Source organism: Ornithodoros turicata, chromosome 6, assembly GCF_037126465.1.
Source record: "Ornithodoros turicata isolate Travis chromosome 6, ASM3712646v1, whole genome shotgun sequence".
Lineage (NCBI taxonomy): Eukaryota > Metazoa > Arthropoda > Arachnida > Ixodida > Argasidae > Ornithodoros > Ornithodoros turicata.
The window spans coordinates 44,204,021-44,223,762 of NC_088206.1; the positions used below are offsets into that span (position 1 = coordinate 44,204,021).

The following is a 19,742-nucleotide window of genomic DNA, read 5'->3' on the forward strand; positions in this document are numbered from 1 at the left end:
CAGAGCTTGGCAACCGATCATCGAGTATCGAGCATCGAGTATAGTTACACCTAATCCCTTTTTTTCACAGGCCAGACTTCTTTTGAAGTCACAGGTGCGAGGATAACATTTAACAATGAAGTCGAATCTGTTTCTTATTCTTGTGATTCTTGGTTCATTTGGATCTTCATGGCCGATTTCTTCATTTTTTCCCAATTGGTTAGATGGCGCTGTATTCGCGCTAGGAGTGCATTCTCGCTTTCGGTTTTGTTTTCGCGATACAGCATCGCCGTGATATCTTCTGTATTTCTTGTCGTATCAGTTAAAGGTGTGACCACTTGCAGTTTGTCGCATTCCTGGAGGATGTGGTTTAAGTCTTCAGGTGCTTTACCACAGAGTGGGCAAGTAGGGTCGATGTCCTCACCAAACAGTTCTTTTCTTCTGGTGTTCGTTAGTAGACATCCTGTTCTTGCCTGGAAGAGCGGGGCACTTCCCCTATCTCCTCTGTATTCCGTGCAGGTTCGCGGTTTTGGCTTGTGGTCCATGTAAATCCTAAGACTGTGTTTTTTCCCTGTGTTTTTCCTCCAATCTTCAATTTCGACTTTGTTTATTTCTTCTGTTGCAATTTTTGTCCATTCTTTCTCGCGTGCTGTCTGTCGTTTTGTACCCCTGCTGTATTTCCTATCATACTGGTTAATCTCTTTGATCCACCTGGATTTTAGGCCGCAGAATCTGATATGATGGAAAGTCCCCTTTGAAGTCGATGTTTCAGGCATGTGGATCAAGCGTCCTAGGTAATGGGTTTAGCTCTGGCGTCTCTAGTTAGAAATGAGGACAATCCCATTTCGCCCTGTACTGCCGCGTTTGGCGTTGCGAAATTGCCACCTAATAACCATTTGCCAAGTTCACGCTGGTGTCGGTCTAGTATGTTTACTGTTGCAGGGGACAAAACGATCACGTCATTGGCGAAAGTAAGTGCCGGTACTGCTGTCGTTTTCCAGAGCATTCTTCCCACACTGTAAGTGTTGTAAGATTGTTTCGCCAGGTTCCAAATGTGACCCTTTAATCGACCCGACTTTTTTATCAAGTTTTGTTCATGTTTCTTTAACGGGTCTTCTTCGTTAGTGATGGTTATTCCCAGATATTTATATTCTTCTGTTTGAGCTATGTGCTGGCCTTGTATCATGAATTTTGCATCCGCTAAGTCTCCCTTGTTCATCGTCGTCCAGAGAGTTTTCGTTGTATTGAATTTGAGTCCGTCTTTTCCAGCTTCTTCTGTACATATATTCACCATATGTTGGAGACATTCTTCTGATGGGGCTACTAAAACGATGTCATCTACGAATGCAAGCGCTGTCACGTTGGTTTCTACGGATGTAGTTCCGTATCGGGACCACTGGCTTTTTTTAAAGAAAACCTAATAAAAACAAAAATCAAACGCTTTTACGTGAAAGAGGAAGTAATTGGTAACGAAATTAAACAGGAATGACTCTCGTATATTGCGTAAACCGTATAAAAATTGAATTTTATCGCCCGTTTCTTGATGGCGATCCGCCATCTTGGCTGAGGCACAGTATCGACGCCCGCACCGCCTAGTGCGTGCCTGGGGGGGGGGGGGGGGGCGCCCCCCATACCCCCAAATAAGGTAGAACCTAACTTAACCTAACCTCACTGAAGTGAGATGATTTAGCCCATTTCAACGGCCCTACCTTTCGCAAGACGGCAAGTTTCGAATCCGCTAGGCTATAGCATTCCCGTGTTTCTCCTGCGCTAGAAGTGAATCAGATGGGGTTGTTTAAATGCATATAAAAAAACTTCTAGTCCACAGAATTTTATAATTCTTACATTTTTAGATTCAGTATATGATCTTCTTCCACATCTATGCAATATTTACTTTCCTAACCGTTTCACTAATTTTTAAAAACGAGTGGTCCCGATACGGAACTACACCCCCCTCCGCGTCTCCAACTGCGCTTGCGCGGTGCGCAACTGTGGCTGCATTTGGTAAGATTATTATGTGGTCCTTAATATGATCGTTACCAAACTCGATGTAAAATTTATCAATTTCATTCTTCATGTTTTCGCATCGGAATATCCAGTATTTTTCGGTTTTAATGAAGATACGCGGCTTGCGCTGCTTCTAGACGGCCAGTGGGAGCGAGGTTCAAATCGGCAGTATCATCCCAGCTTGATCGCTCGGGTGATCCGCGGGAACTTGCAGGAACGTTACTCGGGCGGCCAAGTTGTGCGTTTTTCGGACTTTTTTCGGGGATTGGGTGGGGGGGGGGGGCATTCCTACCGAGAACGAACGCATCGCTCCAATGCGTGGTTCGGGGTTCATCGCAGGTGTGGATTTTGGTTTGCTGGGTAATGTTTTCAAGCTAATTCCTTTTGCTTCATTGTGTAGCCTTAGTAGCAGGTTGTTTACGTATATGTTAAACAGGGTTGGAGAGAGAGGGCAGCCCTGTCTTAACCCCACCTTCACCTGGACTGGGTTTGATTTGTGTTTACCTAGTTGGTGGACTGTCTCCGATTCTTTGCATAGCATTTCGAGTAGTAGCACTTCCTCTTCTAGAAGTCCTATCCGACGTAGTTTTCTGAACATGATTTCGTGGTCCACAGCATCGTATGCTGTCTCCAGGTCGAGGAAAGCCAATAGCAACTTTTCATCTCTTTTCCGTTGCAGTTCTGTGATCTGGATTAAAATAAACACATTGTCGGTGGTCCTTCCGTGTGTCCGGAAGCCGTTTTGTATTTCCCTGAGGATGTGGTGGTGTCCGCAGTGGGATTGCAGGCGAGCGTTTATTGCGGCGTTTATTGCAGGCGAGCGTTCATTGTCACTTTTCGGATAGATGGCGCTGAAGTAAAATCCTGATTCCTGACCGCCCTGACCGCCGGTTCTATCGACCCGACCGGCGATCTGCTGACGGCGAACGCTTTCGTTTCCTTCGTCTCTCTCGTTTCTCTTCTTGTCTTAGGAACCTGCCCTGAGAGAGAACAAGTGCCTCCTTTTTGTTTTATGTGTATGTGTGTGTCTGTGGTACTTCTTCGACGTTGAAGTTGCGACCGCTTACCGAACGCGAATGCACCGGCACTCGTTGACTTTTCTTCCTTAAGGTTCCTTGAAAACTGCCGTCTTTCAGGGCTTTGCTTGGGTGCAGATGAGGCTAGGGGTTTGTGCCCCTTTGATAGATGTGGTACGTTACATCATGCACACATTGTATTGCCACATGAAAGTCTGCGAATAAACCGCATGTCGATGAAACTCGCCATTCATCACCGCAAAATAAAGTTGTTGTTGCACACCAGAGTATTGAGGAAAAAAGAGCCAATCCCATTGGTACTCGTTAGCACGTGACCTCTCTCGCGCTTCCTCACTGGCGTGGCGGAGACGCCTGCCGTGACGTGAGAGCCGCATGGGTTTCGGTATTCGCAGTGCTGATTTTCTAAGGGATGTGAAAAGCCTGAGTCTGGGCAACAACTAGAGGGACAGGACAAACACACGACTCTTTGCTGGAAGAAAGTATAGGATGCTCCCAGAGAGAACTCTAGGACATATCATGAATAGTTGAGTCGTGTGCATGTCCCTCTAGTCTAGTTGTTGCCCAGACTCAGGCTTTTCACAGATGGCGAGCATCTGTGCAGTACTCTCGGTTTTCTACTCGTCTATTTCCCCCCTTTGCTGTAAAACTTGGAATGCAGGTGCACATTGATGCAAATAATTTCTCTTTGCATTAATCCAGAATAAGTTCAGACGTTGTGTCGCAACCACTTTTAAATTTTCTGTTGACCAAAAAGTTGTTCATTCAGCTCAGCAATTTACGTGGTTATCAAAAATGCCGCCCTCGATTTGTTCACCAGTGTGTGAATGTAAGCGTGCATGGAAGACAATGTAAAATAGAATGGGGCAGAGTGAATGTGGGTCTTCAAGAACGAGGCCTCAGTATGCTGACGAGAGCGCGATGTCGGCGTAGTGTAATTGGTAGCGTACATGACTGGTAATTGGAAAGGAGTGGCTTCTGTTTTTTTTTTTTTTGTCAACCGCCGTTTTCACGAACACACCAGCCTTCTGGCCTGGAGAAAACTTGTAGCGCGATCCAAGGAGGGACAACCGGGAGCCTCGGAAGGTCAATCGAAAGTGATTTTATTCGCAGCGCACGGGGACCGTGCTAAGCTCGGTGCGCGGCGATGACGATGATGCTACATAGCCCCCCCGCTGGAGGAGAGCTATAGTCTCCAAGTGACTGTCTTGGGTGAAGGGCTGGATGGGGGATGCGAAGGTGGAGAGAAACTTGCCAAGGCTTCAGCAGAGACGTCCGGATTCAGAACATGGGCCGGCTTTAGTCTGTCGTTAGAGACAGTCTCCTCTCTGCCGTTGACCCTGATGATCGAGGTCTTGGGGGTTCTCGAGAGAACGGGATGAGGCCCAGTGTATGGCGGTTGCAGAGACCTGCGTACGGCGTCGGTCCGCAGGAACACGTGGGAGGAGTTCATGAGGTCGGGGCTGACGTAGGGAGACTGGTTGTGCCGCTCGCGAGGCGGGGAAGGTCGAAGGCAGCGGAAGGCTTACTGCAGCTTAACGAGGTAGGCTGCCGAGTCACCTAGGGAAGGCGTGGTCTGGGAAGCGTAGCACTCCGACGGCAAGCGAAGCGTGGTGCCATATGTAGAGGACGGTGGTCTTCCTCTACATGAGCCCCGACCGGCAATGATGGTATGCCACGGAGAGGCGATGACGGTGGCCTGTCTCCATGGCCGCGCCGGTGGAACTGAGAGCGGGTGCTCCACGCGCGTGGCCATCGTTGTCGTCGTCCGCTACAGGGGTCCCCCGGCCGTCAGATGCGTTGCGGACGCATCGCAAGAGCTGGAGTTAACGCGTCTGGGAAATGACGCACCTGGGACGTGTCTGGGGGGCGTATAGACGTGGTGACGTGTGGTCGAACAGGGGCACGGCACACGTTGGCGGCATTTCAGAGAGGATGAAGACGGGGAGAGCATCCGTGTGTAGGTAGTCATCCTTGTGGTAGGTGTGGACGGGAACAGCGATCCGTCGCAGAGAGAGTGAGGCGCTCGGTGTCGTGGTCCTGGGGTGCCGCGACCGGCACGGGAGCCGAAGCTCGATAGTCCCAGGTGGAGTGAGTGAGGTGCCGAGACGGGCTTAAGTGTGCCGAGGCGTCGGCTGCCGCGACTGCCGCAACCGGCAGGTGAGCGCAAGGCTCGAGTGTCGCGGCCGGCAGTGAGAAGCGTGAGAAGACTTGAGCGAAGAGAGAAGCGTAGGTGAGAGAGAGCGAAGAGTGCGGTAGGAGTGAAGGTGGGCCGTGTGTGCCGGAGGTAGTGCTGCTCGATGGCGTGGTCAGGAATTTGGGATGGTGAAGGGCCGAATTGCTCCGGACGTGATGTTCTTTGTCCGGGTCACCAAATGTAGAGGACGGTGGTCTTCCTCTACATGAGCCCCGACCGGCGATGATGGTATGCCACGGAGAGGCGATGACGGTGGCCTGTCTCCATGGCCGCGCCGGTGGAACTGAGAGCGGGTGCTCCACGCGCGTGGCCATCGTTGTCGTCGTTGTCGTCGTCCGCTACACCATAGACTAATTCGGCGGGGGAACAATTGAGTTCGGCATGCAGGGCCGTGCGGATGCCTAGAAGCGCGACCGGAAGCGAAGAAACCCATTCGGCTGTGTTTCCAATACACATGAGGGCGGCCTTCAGGGTGCGGTGGAAGCGTTCTACAAGGCCGTTAGTTGCAGGATGGTAGGATGTCGTCCGGAGACGCGAGCAGCCGAGGAGCTTCGTGAGGGCGTGAAAAAGGGCGGACTCGAATTGTCTTCCCCTGTCGGTGACGATCTCCGAGGGAACGCCGAAACGGCTGATCCATGTGCTGACGAAGGCAGCAGCCACCGAGTGGGCGGTCATGTCGGCAAGGGGAACGGCCTCCGATCACCGCGTAAAGCGGTCGACACATGTCAAGATGTACCGTTTCCCTTCGCAGTGTGGCAGGGGGCCGACAATGTCGACATGTACCGTGTCGAAGCGGGCGTCGGGAGAAAGGAAGCGGGACAGAGGTGTGACGGTGTGGCGGTGGATCTTGCACCGTTGACAGGCCAGGCAGGCCTGAGTCCAGAGCCGAACGTCCTTGGTGATACCGGGCCAGACGTATCTTGCGGAGACAAGCTTGACAGTACGCCTGACACCAGGGTGGGCAAGGTTGTGAATGCTGTCAAAAAGCGCCCGGCGAAGGCTTACTGGAAGGAACGGTCTAGGGGTGCCGGACGAGGTATCGCAGATTACGGGCGAGGAAGTACCGGGCAGCAGCACGTCTTGCAAAATCAACGCAGACGGGGAGCGTCGAAGGGCTTCGAGCTCAGTGTCTGTTTGCTGGAGCTGAGCTAGTCGGTCGAGGGAAAAGTCCTGGGAAGACTGAATGGTAGCCAGACGGCTGAGAACGTCGGCGGGAACGTTGTCGGATCCCTTGATGTGGATGATGTCCGAACAAAATTCTGACAGAAATGCAAGGTGCCGGATTTCTCGTGGCGAGTAGCGGGAACTGGACTTTCGGAAGGCGCCTGCCAGCGGCTTGTGGTCCGTAAGCAACGTGAAATGTCGACCTTCCAACAGGTGGCGAAAGTGGCGCACGGACATGTAAGCTGTCAGGAGCTCTCGACCAAAGGTACTGTACTTGGCTTGGGTGTCAGTAAGCTTCTTAGAGAAAAAGGCTATTGGTTGCCAGAAGCCAGAGATATGCTGCTGGAGAACTGCTCCGACGGCCTGGTTGGAGGCGTCAACCATCAAGGTTGTCGGGGCGTCATGGGCAGGGTGGGCCAGTAGGCTAGCATTGGCGAGGTTTGACTTGGCTTGGTCGAAGGCCTGCTGACGTTCCCGGGACCAGTCGAGGGCTGCGGAGGGCTGCTCAGGAAGCTTCAGCATTTCCTCGAGGGGCAGGAGGGTGGAGGCACAGTGAGGAATAAACCTCCTGTAGAAATTAATGAGTCCCAGGAATCTGCGAAGTTTACGGATGGTGTCGGGACGAGGAAAATCTAGGATGGCTTGCACCTTGCTCGGAAGAGGTCTGATGCCGCTAGTGTCGAGGTGGTGGCCGAGAAATTCAAGAGAGGTGCTGCCGAATTCGCATTTCTCTGCGTTGATGACGATACCGTGGTGAGCGAGCCTCTCGAAAAGTAGGCGAAGGTGCCGGAGGTGCTCTTCGGCGGAGGAGCTGGCCACGAGTATGTCGTCAACGTACGCGAAAACGAATGGTAATCCTCTGGTCACAGAATCAATAAACCTTTGGAAGGTCTGTGCAGCGTTGCGGAGTCCAAAGGGCATCCTGAGGAACTCGAAGAGGCCGAAGGGGGTGGTAATGGCCGTCTTTGGAACGTCCTCAGGAGCCATGGGGATCTGGTGGTACGCCTTCCGCAGGTCGATTTTTGAAAAGATGGTGGCCCCATGCAAACCAGCCGTAAAGTCATGGATGTTAGGCAGGGGGTAGCGGTCTGGAACGGTCTTTACGTTTAAAGCCCTATAATCTCCGCATGGTCTCCAGTCCCCAGTTTTCTTGGGGACCATGTGGAGGGCCGATGACCAGCTGCTGTCAGATGGGCGAGCAATGCCGATTTCCAGCATATGCTCGAACTCCTGGCGGGCGATGACAAGCTTTTCGGGAGCGAGACGGCGAGGCTTGGCATGGGTGGGATGTCCGGTGGTAGTGATACGGTGTACCACATCGTGTTGCACCGGGCGAGTCCAATCGGGAGGTTGGGTGAGGCTAGGGAACTCTGCAAGCAGGGCTCCGTAGTCACAACTCGGATTGGCAGGTTTCAGGCCGAGAAGAGCATGGCGTGGGGAGGTGCGCGTCGACGAAATGCCGGCCACAGACAGGTTGGTAGTAGAGTCGACAAGCCGACGGTGGAAGGTGTCAACGGTGAGACGGTAGTGGTTTAAAAAGTCCACGCCGAGAATGGGGTGCGTAACGGCGGCCACGAGGAAAATCCACCGGAATTGAGGGCGTAAGCCCAAGTCTAGTGCCAACGATCTTTCCGCGTAAACGGGGATAGAGGTGCCGTTCACAGCGGAGAGGTGGTGCGTGGCAGGTCTTTGTTTGTCTGCAGCGTTAGCTGGCAACACGCTGACTTGGGCGCCGGTGTCCACCAGGAAGCGGAAACCGTGAGATTTGCAGGCAATGAAGAAAAGGCGACCTGGGTGAGTGTTCCGGGGATCACTAGTCGCCGTTAGTGATCCTCTCTGCTGTTTCCCGGCCAGCCGCAAGGGCTGGCGCAGTTGCGAGCAGCGGCGCCGAACTTGGCGTGGTAGAAGCAAGGCGGGAGGCAACCAGCTGGAGGTCGGCTGGGAGAAGGGGTCAAGCTACGCCGTCGGGGGGATGGCCGACGGGATCGAGGTCGGCGACGGGGGCGCCGGCTCGACAAGGTTGAAGCGACCACGTCAGATAACCGTCGAATTTCTTCAGTGAGCGTGGTCAACTGAGAGGAAGAGGGCTGAGCGGTGGCTGGGTCTTGAGAGGGTGTCAGAGCAGCTACCGGAGCTGTAGAAGCCGAGATGGTGGGAGAACTGACTTCAAGAACCTTGTCGGCAAGCTTGGCCAGTGCTGCGATATCCAGGTCAGCGGCGGTGGCCAGAACCATCTGCACCTGGCTGGGAAGGCGTTTCATGAATAGCTCCCTCAACAGAACCCGATCGAAGGTCGCGGCGCGCGAGCCGAGGAGGTTCTCCATATGCCGAAGCATCTGGGATGGTCTTCGGTCGCCGAGCTCTTCTGCGTCGAGCAGGAGCTGTAGCCGCTTGCGCTCGGAAGCCATTGTGCGTTCAACGAGCGCTGTTTTGAGAGCGGTATAGGGCTCGGTGGGTGAAGGGTGAAGGAGCAAGTCAGAGACTTCCAGCGAGATGTCCGGAGGCAGAACGGAAATGACATGGTAATACTTCCGCGTCTCGGTAGTGATGCCTGCGAGGGCAAACTGCGCTTCAGCTTGCACAAACCAAAGCTGGGGTTGCTGGCTGAAGAAGGGCGGCAGGCGAACGGCAAAATGGCCGACCTGAGACTGGGCAGCAAAGGCAGGGGCGGCCTGTTCCACGGGCGGTGCAGGGAAGCGGGGCGCGTCGCCGGTTGCAGAAGGCTGCATCGTAGCAAAGGCCGGGTCACCAGTGTAGCGCGATCCAAGGAGGGACAACCGGGAGCCTCGGAAGGTCAATCGAAAGTGATTTATTCGCAGCGCACGGGGACCGTGCTAAGCTCGGTGCGCGGCGATGACGATGATGCTACAAACTAATAATTCTGATTTTCGTGAAACAATCGTGCGGGGCAATGGTGAAGTCCCAGAAGCAACGCGATGCCGTAGAATGCAAAAGCAGCGTAAAAGTACATGCCAGCAAGCTTAAAAGTTGCAACCCCGGAAGTTGAGGAAAAGAGAGACGCGAAGCATAACACGAACTGATTTAAGCACACACGAGTCTTGTGCTGTACATCATGCTCTGCCTTGGGTTTCTTTTTCACTAAGTTTTAAGGAAATCCTATTCCCATGGTTCCGACGTAGGTTTTGTTCGGTGAGCTTCGATAAACATGCACTCTCCGATATTAAAAAAAAAATGAAAAAGGCAATCGGACTTCTCCGAACAACCTAGATTTTAGTCAGTCCTACTCGTGCTCGTTCCCTCGGCGCATTCATTGTAAACTTTGAGCTGAGAACAGCTCAAGACAGGGCACTGGTCAAGGCATAAGTAATACAGATAGCCTCTACTAGCCTCTTAGTAGACGCACTGTACGAGTACAGCGACATGAACAGAGTGTACAACATCCCCTGGCTCATCTGTCCCCAATGAGCATTATAGGGCAGTGTATCGCCCACCTCACCATCATCCAATGTACAGGGTAAAGTGGAGCTACTTGAAGACAGGGGCAAGTTGAGGACAGTTTGGGTTTTTCGCGTGGCATTTTCTTAGCAATATTTTTTTCTCGTCTGTGACACCAGGGTGAGCACAGCCGTTGGCTTGGCTTTGAAGTAACATGTTGACGTTCTGCACGTGGCTTTTTAGAAAGACGTGAGACGCTGTTTTGCAGATGTGGTCGAGGTAAGAGGGGCCTTTTTTGTCCCATCTGTAACTTCTAACTCCCATCGAGCATTGACTTCCAATTTGCTCCTCGGCTAATAAAATACGACCTCACCGTTATGATGCTCTGTCACTGCCCTGTGTTCCATGTGCACTACTAGTGTCTGACCGTTTCGGCTGACCCAAACAAAAGACCCCACCAGGCTCAAGTAACCAGTGGCGTAGCCAGACCGCGAAGGTAGGGGGGGCTCGATACGAACCCCCCCCGCTGACCCTTGTGCACACCGCAAAATGCGGTAATTGATTTGGGCGTTCACAATACGATTACGCAGTGATGTCCAATGAGGGGGTGCCACGAGATCGAAGGATTTTGAAAAGCTCATACTTTGAAAACCATTCGAGAGTGCCGATTAGATAGACGCCGTGAACTGTAAGAACTTTAGCGATCGTCACACTGTACACCCCCCCCCCCCCATATATTATTTTCTCCTCGGATTTGCGCGATTTGCGTGGGTCCGTCGTGGCAGGTAGGGGGGCTCGAGCCCCCCCTAGCCCCCCCCCCCCCCCCCCCCCCGTGGCTACGCCACTGCAAGTAACACAGATAGCTGGCTTGGTTGTACACTGCATGTTGGATACCTCTGTCAAGGTAATGTTTATAGCGCCTGAGTGGGATGAAAATTGTATATTGTTCGACTAGATTAGGTCCAAGGATGATTTTATGATAGTTCAAAAGATAGATCATTTCCATTTCAATTTATTAAATTTGTAATGTTTCTTGTTTGATAGTTTGTTTCGATATTATTTTCTTGCATGTGTCTGTTGTTTACACGTTAGAGTGTTTCTCTGCTATTCAGTGTTATTGTTTTTCAATTATGTTTCCATTGTGTACTTCTTGTTTATGTGTTGGATGGTGCATTAGTTTGGCTCTCTATTAGCTGTTGATCGTGTTTCTCGTTATTTCCTTGCATGTATCTATTGTTTACGCGTGGCTGATGCGCCGTTCAAAGTGTTTCTCTGCTACCCAGGCAAAAATCTGGAGTGGGACCACTTCAAAGTGGTTTATTGGACAGGTCCCACTTTGAGTGTGGGACCACTTAGTGACTGGGACCAGTTGAAAGTGGAACCAGCTTCACGATGGTCCCACTTGAAGTGGAACCAGTGGAATTGATCCAGTGGGCCCCTCTGCTAAGTGGTCCGGGATCCGGCCACTTAGCAGCTGGGACCACTGAATGCATGACCGAAAATAATGCGTAGAAATGCACATATTGCTCAAGTAATTACCGTTTATTCTGCTAAAAGCATACACGGAGCAGAAAGAAATAATCCATACATCTCTACATTTACATACCACGTAGTATAAGTCTGATCACTCACCGTGTCTAGACAAAGCATATGCCTGACTGTGCGATGCACTCACGGACCACAGGGAGCTTTCGTTCGTTGGACACCTCACATCTTGTATTTTCTTGGAGAAGATGACACGACACTCCTGTTTTCCATGCAGGTCGCGACATACACCCCATTCCTCTTCACCGTACGTTCGGAATCTTCTTATCCTGTTTCTCTTCAAGTTCCTCCGAAGTTTCTAAAATGAAACATCTAATTAATAGTAATCAAAACATCACGGTCATCACTCATACCTGCAAACATTCGCGACGTGCAGTCCGATTGGCGTTTCACAGTGCGTTCTTGCCTCTACGCCGTTTACGTCTTCTTGGCGCCAAATATCTTCCGGGAAATCGACAATGTGTTGCACAGGAACCATTGTCATCGCATTGTCTTACAAAGCGCACTGAAACACACGTAAATACTACCCAGGAGATACACCATCACCATCCTTGCGACGGTTACTGAAGACAAAACCAACTTACTGCGACGCGTCGAAGTTCTAACTTCCAACTGTCACCTGCCACTCTCGCCCACTCTAGGCCCTCGCTCGCTCCGTCGCTCGCCTCTCGCTCTCTCCTCTCCCTCTCGGCTCTCGCCGTTTGAAGTTTGAATTGCCGTGGCGTCTTCACATTGCATCAGCCTCTGCAATTACATTTTCTTTTTTTGTTGTTGTCTTTCTTCTAGTATTTAGCTTAATTTTTGTTGTTGTTGAGATGTATTGTTTTACATTTCTCTGGTACTTAATATGTTATGATATTCACCTCAGATGAGAATGTGCACGAATTGGAGTTACAGCATTCGCAGACGCGCGCACCTGGATAAACAGCAATAAAAAGAGACCATGCCTGTGCTAAAATAGATCAGAGTAATAGATCAAACAAAACTTGGCAAGTGTGGACAAGATGAAATCTCAAAGGGGGAAGCTGGGAAGCTGCCCAACATGGAGTCTAAGCGACCACTCTGGGAACAAAATGGTACCTGTGAGGCTCCAGCTGGAACTTCTGGAACCATCTGAGACCAGAGTGGTACCACTGATGTCACCAAAGTGGAACCAGCCACCCCACTTGGGAATCCAGCTGGGACCATCCACATTCAACTGGAACCATTCCGGGACCATCAAACATCCAACTGGAACCAGTCCAGATTCAACTGGAACCATTCTGGGACCAGTCCACATTTTCGCCTGGGTATTCAGCGTTAGCTCTGTGCTAGTCGCGGTATTAAATTCGTTATGTTTCTCGTTTTGATAGATTGTTTTTCAATTATTTTCCTGTACGTATCTATTGTTTACGAGTTGGATGATGCATGGGTTTGGCTCTCTATTAGCTGTTGATCGTGTTTCTCGTTATTTCCTTGCATGTGTGCTATTCCCGTCATAAGAAATTGATTATGTCGTGTTGGAATATTCAACTTAGCTTCCCATATTCTTTATTATGTGTATTGTATTTCTTCCGTTTCATGTTTTTGGTTGGGTTTTTCTTCTTCACGCAGAGTCACAACATAATTCCTGCCACTATTGGCTTTAATATATTTCATCTTGTACTTTTGTGTATGGCTATCCTTAGTATAACTATACTTGTATGTAAACCGTCCACTGCGCAGCTGTTGTAGCGGAAAAAGATTATGAATGAAGTCGGCCCAGGTGTGACGGCACCATCGCTTGGTGGGGCTGCCGGTGTGCATGTTCCTAGTTGTATGTAAACCGTCCACCGCGCAATTGTTGTAGCAAAAAAATTACGAATGAAGTCGGCCCAGTGTGAAAAATGTGAATGAATTCGACCCAGGTGTTGTCAGTGTGCATGCCCCTACTTGCGTGTAAACTGCCTACCACACGGCTGCTGTAGCAAAAAAACTTATGAATGAAGTCGGCCTAGGCTGAAAAGTCGCGAATGAAGTCGGCCCAGGGTGAAAAATGTACAACGATAAGGGCACGCCCACCCCTTCGTCCCGCTGGTAAGCGCACGAGCAGCCCTCCACCTGAGCGTCACCCGCCGGGCGCGGGAAAAAATACGCGAGTGAAGTCGGCCCCGGTTGAAAAATGTCCGACGGTAAACGATGGCCCTCTGCCAAGTTCCAGGGTTGCCAGATTGGGCTATAAACCGCCAAATTGGGCTACTTTTTGTGACATTTGGCGAAGTGTTTTTCATCTTGGCTATTTGGCTATTTTTGGGCTATTCCAGCGTTTCACGCCCATGTGCTCTCGGGCGACAGCACACAACGATTGCCACCACGGTCACCCCTCTTCCTTACACTATATTAAAGCTTTTACGTTTTATAAGCATTTTGCAGGCACACATTTGTGTTCCAGCACATAATGCACTGCCGTCCGTCGAGAGTAAAAAAAGTAATGATCCTTTACGTTCCCAGGTCGGACGTGTTAACGGGCAGTGGAATAACTATGAACACCCATACAGAGACCCATATGTTGGAACCATTTTTCGGAATTCGGTGCTCTTATGGCGGACACAGGTGGTGATACTGCAACGCAACTTTCGTTCGTGTACAGTCAGAATTTCCAAGGTCAAAGGAACCAATTCCAGTGCAACTTTATTGTTTTTCTGAAAGTGCTAAGTTTGAATTACTTGCATGAACTGGAGAGAGTATGTAATGCCTTGGGCTCGCTGGTGTTCCATTACTAAAAGCCCCAAAACGAATGCTGTTGGAATATTGACTATTAAACAGGTCTGTGCACACCTCAGTAACACGGTAGATGTTTCCGAAACTGTCAGGTCTCAGTCGAAGCCTTCTTCCATTGTCTAACGCGGCAGTCGAATGCTAATTCAGCCAAGTCACGTTGATGAACAAAAACCTTAGGAATAGCAGCAGCAACAATAGACAGCAGAATAACAACAGAATAAAAGCAACAACTTTATTTTATGAGACTATGAGATAAGGTTTGAGAACATTCTTCACGGGAAATTCGCTCTGTGGACAAATAAACGTTTTTGTAAAGACTTAGTCGCCACTCATAGCCACAGTTGCTTCGCGGCGCTAACAAGGAATAAACAAAATAAAATAAACTCTTTGTGCCATCCGACGCCTTCCTGAACAAGTTTACAAGCGAAGAAATGTGTCTATAAACTAAGAGTTTATGCCTGTGCGGTTCTCATAACCCATGTGGAAGTTGCATATTTTTTCGGTCCTGTGAACAGAATAGTGAAAACGCTTTTGGCTATTTTGGCTATTTTTGTTATTTTATCCGTTGGTGTGCGTTGGCCATGTTTGGGCTATTTTCTGAATCTGCTTTGGCGGGAGACGAGTTTGGCATCTGGCAACCGTGCCAACTCCACCGATCACTTCATAAGAATCTGATTAATTGTGCCGTGTTGGAATATTCAACTTAGCTGTTGCGCTTGAAGTTACGTACATTCAGAACTTTGTAATTAAAACTCCTCTATATGGTGCTCACATACAGGGTGTCCCAGAAAACGTGTCATTGAATTATAATAAAAAACTACGCAACCTAGAATCATGCGGTCAACAGCATTTGTTCTTGTTAGGTTTTTGCCACCTCCTAATGTGAATGTCATGTACTCCAAGTTTAATTATGTAAATATTTGCGAACTGAACTCGGAAATTTGCCAAGTAAAGGTCACTTTTTCACCCCACCAATATGAAGAGCGTTACTATATGAACTGCATTACAGTATAAGCTTGTCCAGAGCGAGTGGGTTGAGGCTGGCACGTTTCTCGCGCATTATAAGCCGCGCGATCTCGCGATTGAAAACACCATCTGACGGAGTGCTTGTCCCCGGCACAGCCAAAACACACTACTTGCTACGCACTTTTCGAGCGCAGAAAGATCGACAGGCAATCCACATGAGAGGACCACGTGCTTTGCAGCGATCGAGCTGATTGGTGTAGGCGCTAATCTGTTGGCCAGATAGATGGTAACATCTCATTACGGCCGAAGTCTCATTACGGCCGAAGTCTCATTACGGCCGAAAGTCTCATTACGGCCGAAAATCCTTTAATCCCCAAGTGTCTCGTTACGGCCAAAGTCTCAATACGGCCGAAGGTAGTCTCATTACGGCCGCAGATGTCTCATAACGGCCAAAAAGAAAAAAGAAGCATCCACCATATTAGCTGTGTATATACTGTGTTTTATGCTTCCCAAAATGTGTCCGAGGCAGTGTGCCCCCACGCCTTGTGTCACACACAATGGTTCATGCACACAATATTGCGACAGTGTTTCATGCATCCCTCGTGAAAAATGTTTTTATTGTCATATGTGTCACACGATATTTGTATGTGTTATGCCATTTTCTCTCAGTATTCAAGCAACATCCTACTCGTTGGTTCTGTGAGCAAACTGTATGTGTGTGTGTTCTGAAAAGTATTCCACAAGGGAGCCCACTGGGAGCTCCAGGAGCCACATGACCTATGACCATGATCTTCTCCCCCACTAGCTGCCATCTACAATTTACGTTCACCTGAAATTTAAAAGAAGTACATAAGGCACTGAACAAAATGACATATGCTCTTGTTTGATGATGACCATAAGACATATGCTGTCAAGCAGACTTTTTTCCATATATTCAAAACATATTCAAGAATTATGGACAACAATGACAGTTACGTCATAATGATGCAGCTGCATAGCCAGGAAAATATTTCAGGAGGTGTTTTATGAGGCTTGACATGGGATGGAGAAGTCCCCCTCGTCAGTGCTTTATCCAGACCCCCTACACCCCCTAACTTTTTTGCCTGTGCACCCCCTACAGGGGGTGCCCTTGCGATTTCAGCTTCAGATACGTCTGTAATGATACGTTAAGCTGTAATGACGTAACTATAATGATGACCCCCCCCCACACACAATTTTTTGCAACACCCCTCTCGTGCTTGGGATTCTGGATAAACCACTGCCCCTTGTTCATTTTCGTGGGGCACTACATTAGAGCTTATGCCACTGCACTGATGTCACAATGTTATAAGTGTGTATCACCCTGGGCATTCGGAATTTCTCTAAGCTACAATATGTAAATTCAGAATATCCGAAGGGTAAGCATCAGATGTTACCTGCAGGCTTCATGCTGAAACGCGTGTACGCAAAACACTTCCGCCGTGGTGGGCGACGTCATTAGTGTAATCATACACGCAGGACAATTGCGGGCACATGGAGTAGTGGCAGCAACCTGAAAACGATACATTTTCTTGTTATATATGAATAATCAAAAATATACATTCCCACATGTTTCGTTTTGTCGTTTGTAGGAAACGTTAGTAAGGGAACAGCACCTGGTTGGTCACATGCAAGCCACAATGCGAGAGGTGCCGATATTTCGATTACGCGATCAAAAATTAAAAGTCTAGAACCATGCACACTTCACCATGCAACTACTTCCCCAGCATCGTGAGACATGACACCCATGACATGACACCATGTATTTACGTATAGTGTAATGTGAAATGATATGCAGGAATGAAAAAGATGCCAACATACCTGTAATCCAGTGTCTCATAAGTTTGCTTCGTTTCCTGCAGCTACCATGAAGTGCAATGCAGTTTCGTTTCCCCATGATGCTCACCGCACATTGCTGCACATTTAGCAAGCGTCACGCAATCCCACGTGACCTCTTTTTGATCAGTGAAAATAACTCGCGTCATGGACATGCATGTTCATCTCAGCGCTAATCACGTTTTGCATGGTATAGAAGGAGGGGCGATCAATACTCTTCCTTTCGTGTTTTGATATCTTATTATATATACTCTTACGCTCTCACTTCGGAACTTCGGATGGTGTCTAGCAACGTTGGGTATCTCGTTTCTTGTGTTAAGCTCCATCCATCCATCCGTGTGTTAGCGATCAGTTGTAGTTTACGACGCAATAATATTATCTATCGATTTATAGTACTGTAACGTGCAAATTAGCGGACTTAAGCGGCACTTTATTTTCCGTCGTTGTCTTTCGAGCAGCGCGTATTGTTCCGGTGAAAATTGAGTTGAATGAATCGTCATAGTCCCAACGTACAGGGTGTATGCTATAAAAGGTCAGTGACATTTTCGCGCGTGACACTATATCTATTTGAGAGACGGACTTGTGCTGCTATACAGTGAATCACTCATGCCAGAGAAACATAGGAAAAAATTGTGGTTACCATTCACTGCGTAATAAAATAAACACGGCCACGGAAACTTTCGTCTTCATGTGTTTCCTATGCGCAATACCGATGGATGGAGGTGAACTTTGCAGAGTCATATTTAGTTTGTTACACAGTGCTAGGTAACCACAATTGTTTCGTAGGTTCCTCTAGCATAAATTGTTCACTTTGAGGCAGAGGAAGTCTTTTCGTGATAGAGGTATAGCATCAAGGAGGTATCACTTCTTGCACGAAAATGTGACTGACCTTTTATAGCATACACCCTGTATATCGCGCTGTGTTGACCAAGACCGAGAACAAAGAATTCTGGTGAGTTATGCTTTTGTAGACTGTCTTGCTTAGCAGTGTGTTATCCACACATAGTTGCATTCTCATACGAGTAATTTGACTGAATCAAAACAGCCGAAGTGCCTGTAATAGATGTAGGTGGGTATGTGTTAGTAGATTTGCACCGTTAGTGGTTCGTTGCGCGTTTAGGAACAACAAATTCATTCGAAGTTAAGACACCGATAATGCCGCACGGTACAGACATTTATCATTGTGAGCCATATTTCATTTGTTAAAACTTGTCGTCATATTTGTTCAAAAATAAAAGCACAAGTCGGCATACTTGATCTCCTCGAATTGCTTACCGCGAACATCTGCAAATGTTGCGCAGACTTTTGCACTGTACTAAGCGCAAAAGCATATCTGATTACAATAAATATTTCAAGAGGAAGTTATTTAAGTACATTGTTATTTATAGCTGTTTCCATTTCAGTCATGTTATGTGGGTATGCGAAGGATTCCGAAGAAAAAAACAACATGGCTAACAGGGTGTTGCTGCCCAGGGAGTCTTGGCTGAAGAGGTGAGCTGTTAAGATTACCAATTGTATCATACGGTTCTGTTGTGAAGTGAAAAATTGTGTATAGTAGTGCACGAGAGTTAATTCGTGCACTACTTTTATAAGAAGAAACGAGAAAAAAAAGTCATGCATGCATCACTTCATGAATTGTAATGTATCACTGTTTCATATTCACATGTTTCCATTAAGTGAATGAACTAATGCAACTAAATTCATCTCATGGTTATGCATTGTGCTTACCTGGAAGTCACTTTTTTTTTCTTTTTTTTTGTCTAGATGAAGGTTTATGTTAGCCTTGTATGAAATAACAGACACACATCAACATGTATGCAGCTTGTGCACATTAAAACCAGCCATGTAGAGTCAAATGCCTGTTCTTTTTTTTTTTAATATTCTAGCCTATTCATGGTTGCTCTTTGCTTATTGCAGGTCTACTCATTCCAGAAGCAAGAATTGTACCATTGTAAAGCGAATGGAAATAAACTGACGTCAACTGAGATAGGTGTTCCTTCTTGGCCAATGACTGTAGGATGTCTCCAGAAAACGTCACAACAAAGCCGATGTTCATCTAGCTCTCCACAAGCAGCTAACTCCACCTAGTAGCCTGCTGCTTCACAGAAACACCAACACTACCTTTGGGGTGTACACATTACACAATATGCTGCATTGTGCTGTGGTATGATAACATACTGATTGTCACACAATATGTTTATATATATGATAAGGGCCCTAAGGGCACACTGCATGGCTTATACCCTCAGGAATGTATATCCATACCTGGCAGCAACATTGCATGTCAATGCACGTTACAATACACATTTTGACGTTTGGCCGTTATGAGACATCTTCGGCCGTAATGAGACTACCTTCGGCCGTATTGAGACTTTGGCCGTAATGAGACACTTGGGGATTAAAGGATTATCGGCCGTATTGAGACTTCGGCCGTAATGAGATACAATCATCGCTTTCCAAACCACATAAAGCGAACGTCTCGTCATTTCTGCGCTCGGAAATTGCGTACTTCTGGTTTCGGCGCATTTGCATAGCGGCATTCAGCGTCAGATATTTCAACACACGTGCGCGTTTAAGGATTTCTTAAACACGGAATTGCTTTCAATGAGGAATATCTTCCGTCCTTCCATCTCGCTTTTGCGCGAAATCCCCTAATTAAAGAATTAATGAATTTTAGGTAAATGATGATCCTGTAGTTACATACTTTCTTCGAGATAATCTCCGCCTGACCAACTCAAAAACGGCTGTTAGAACATTTTTGCGTGTAACATTTTTGGGCTGAAGCTGTAAACGTGTTACAAAGGGAAGAAGTCAACGATCGTGCCGGGAGCACGTGAACTGTTTTTTTTTTTTTTTTTTTT

The 19,742-nt window shown here is 48.3% G+C and overlaps 1 long non-coding RNA gene across 1 annotated transcript in view; it reads left to right on the forward strand.

Moving 5' to 3' along the window:
- Window positions 1–19,742, forward strand: part of LOC135396590 (uncharacterized) — a 356,249-nt gene that overhangs the window by 156,220 nt on the left and 180,287 nt on the right. The window lies entirely within an intron of this gene.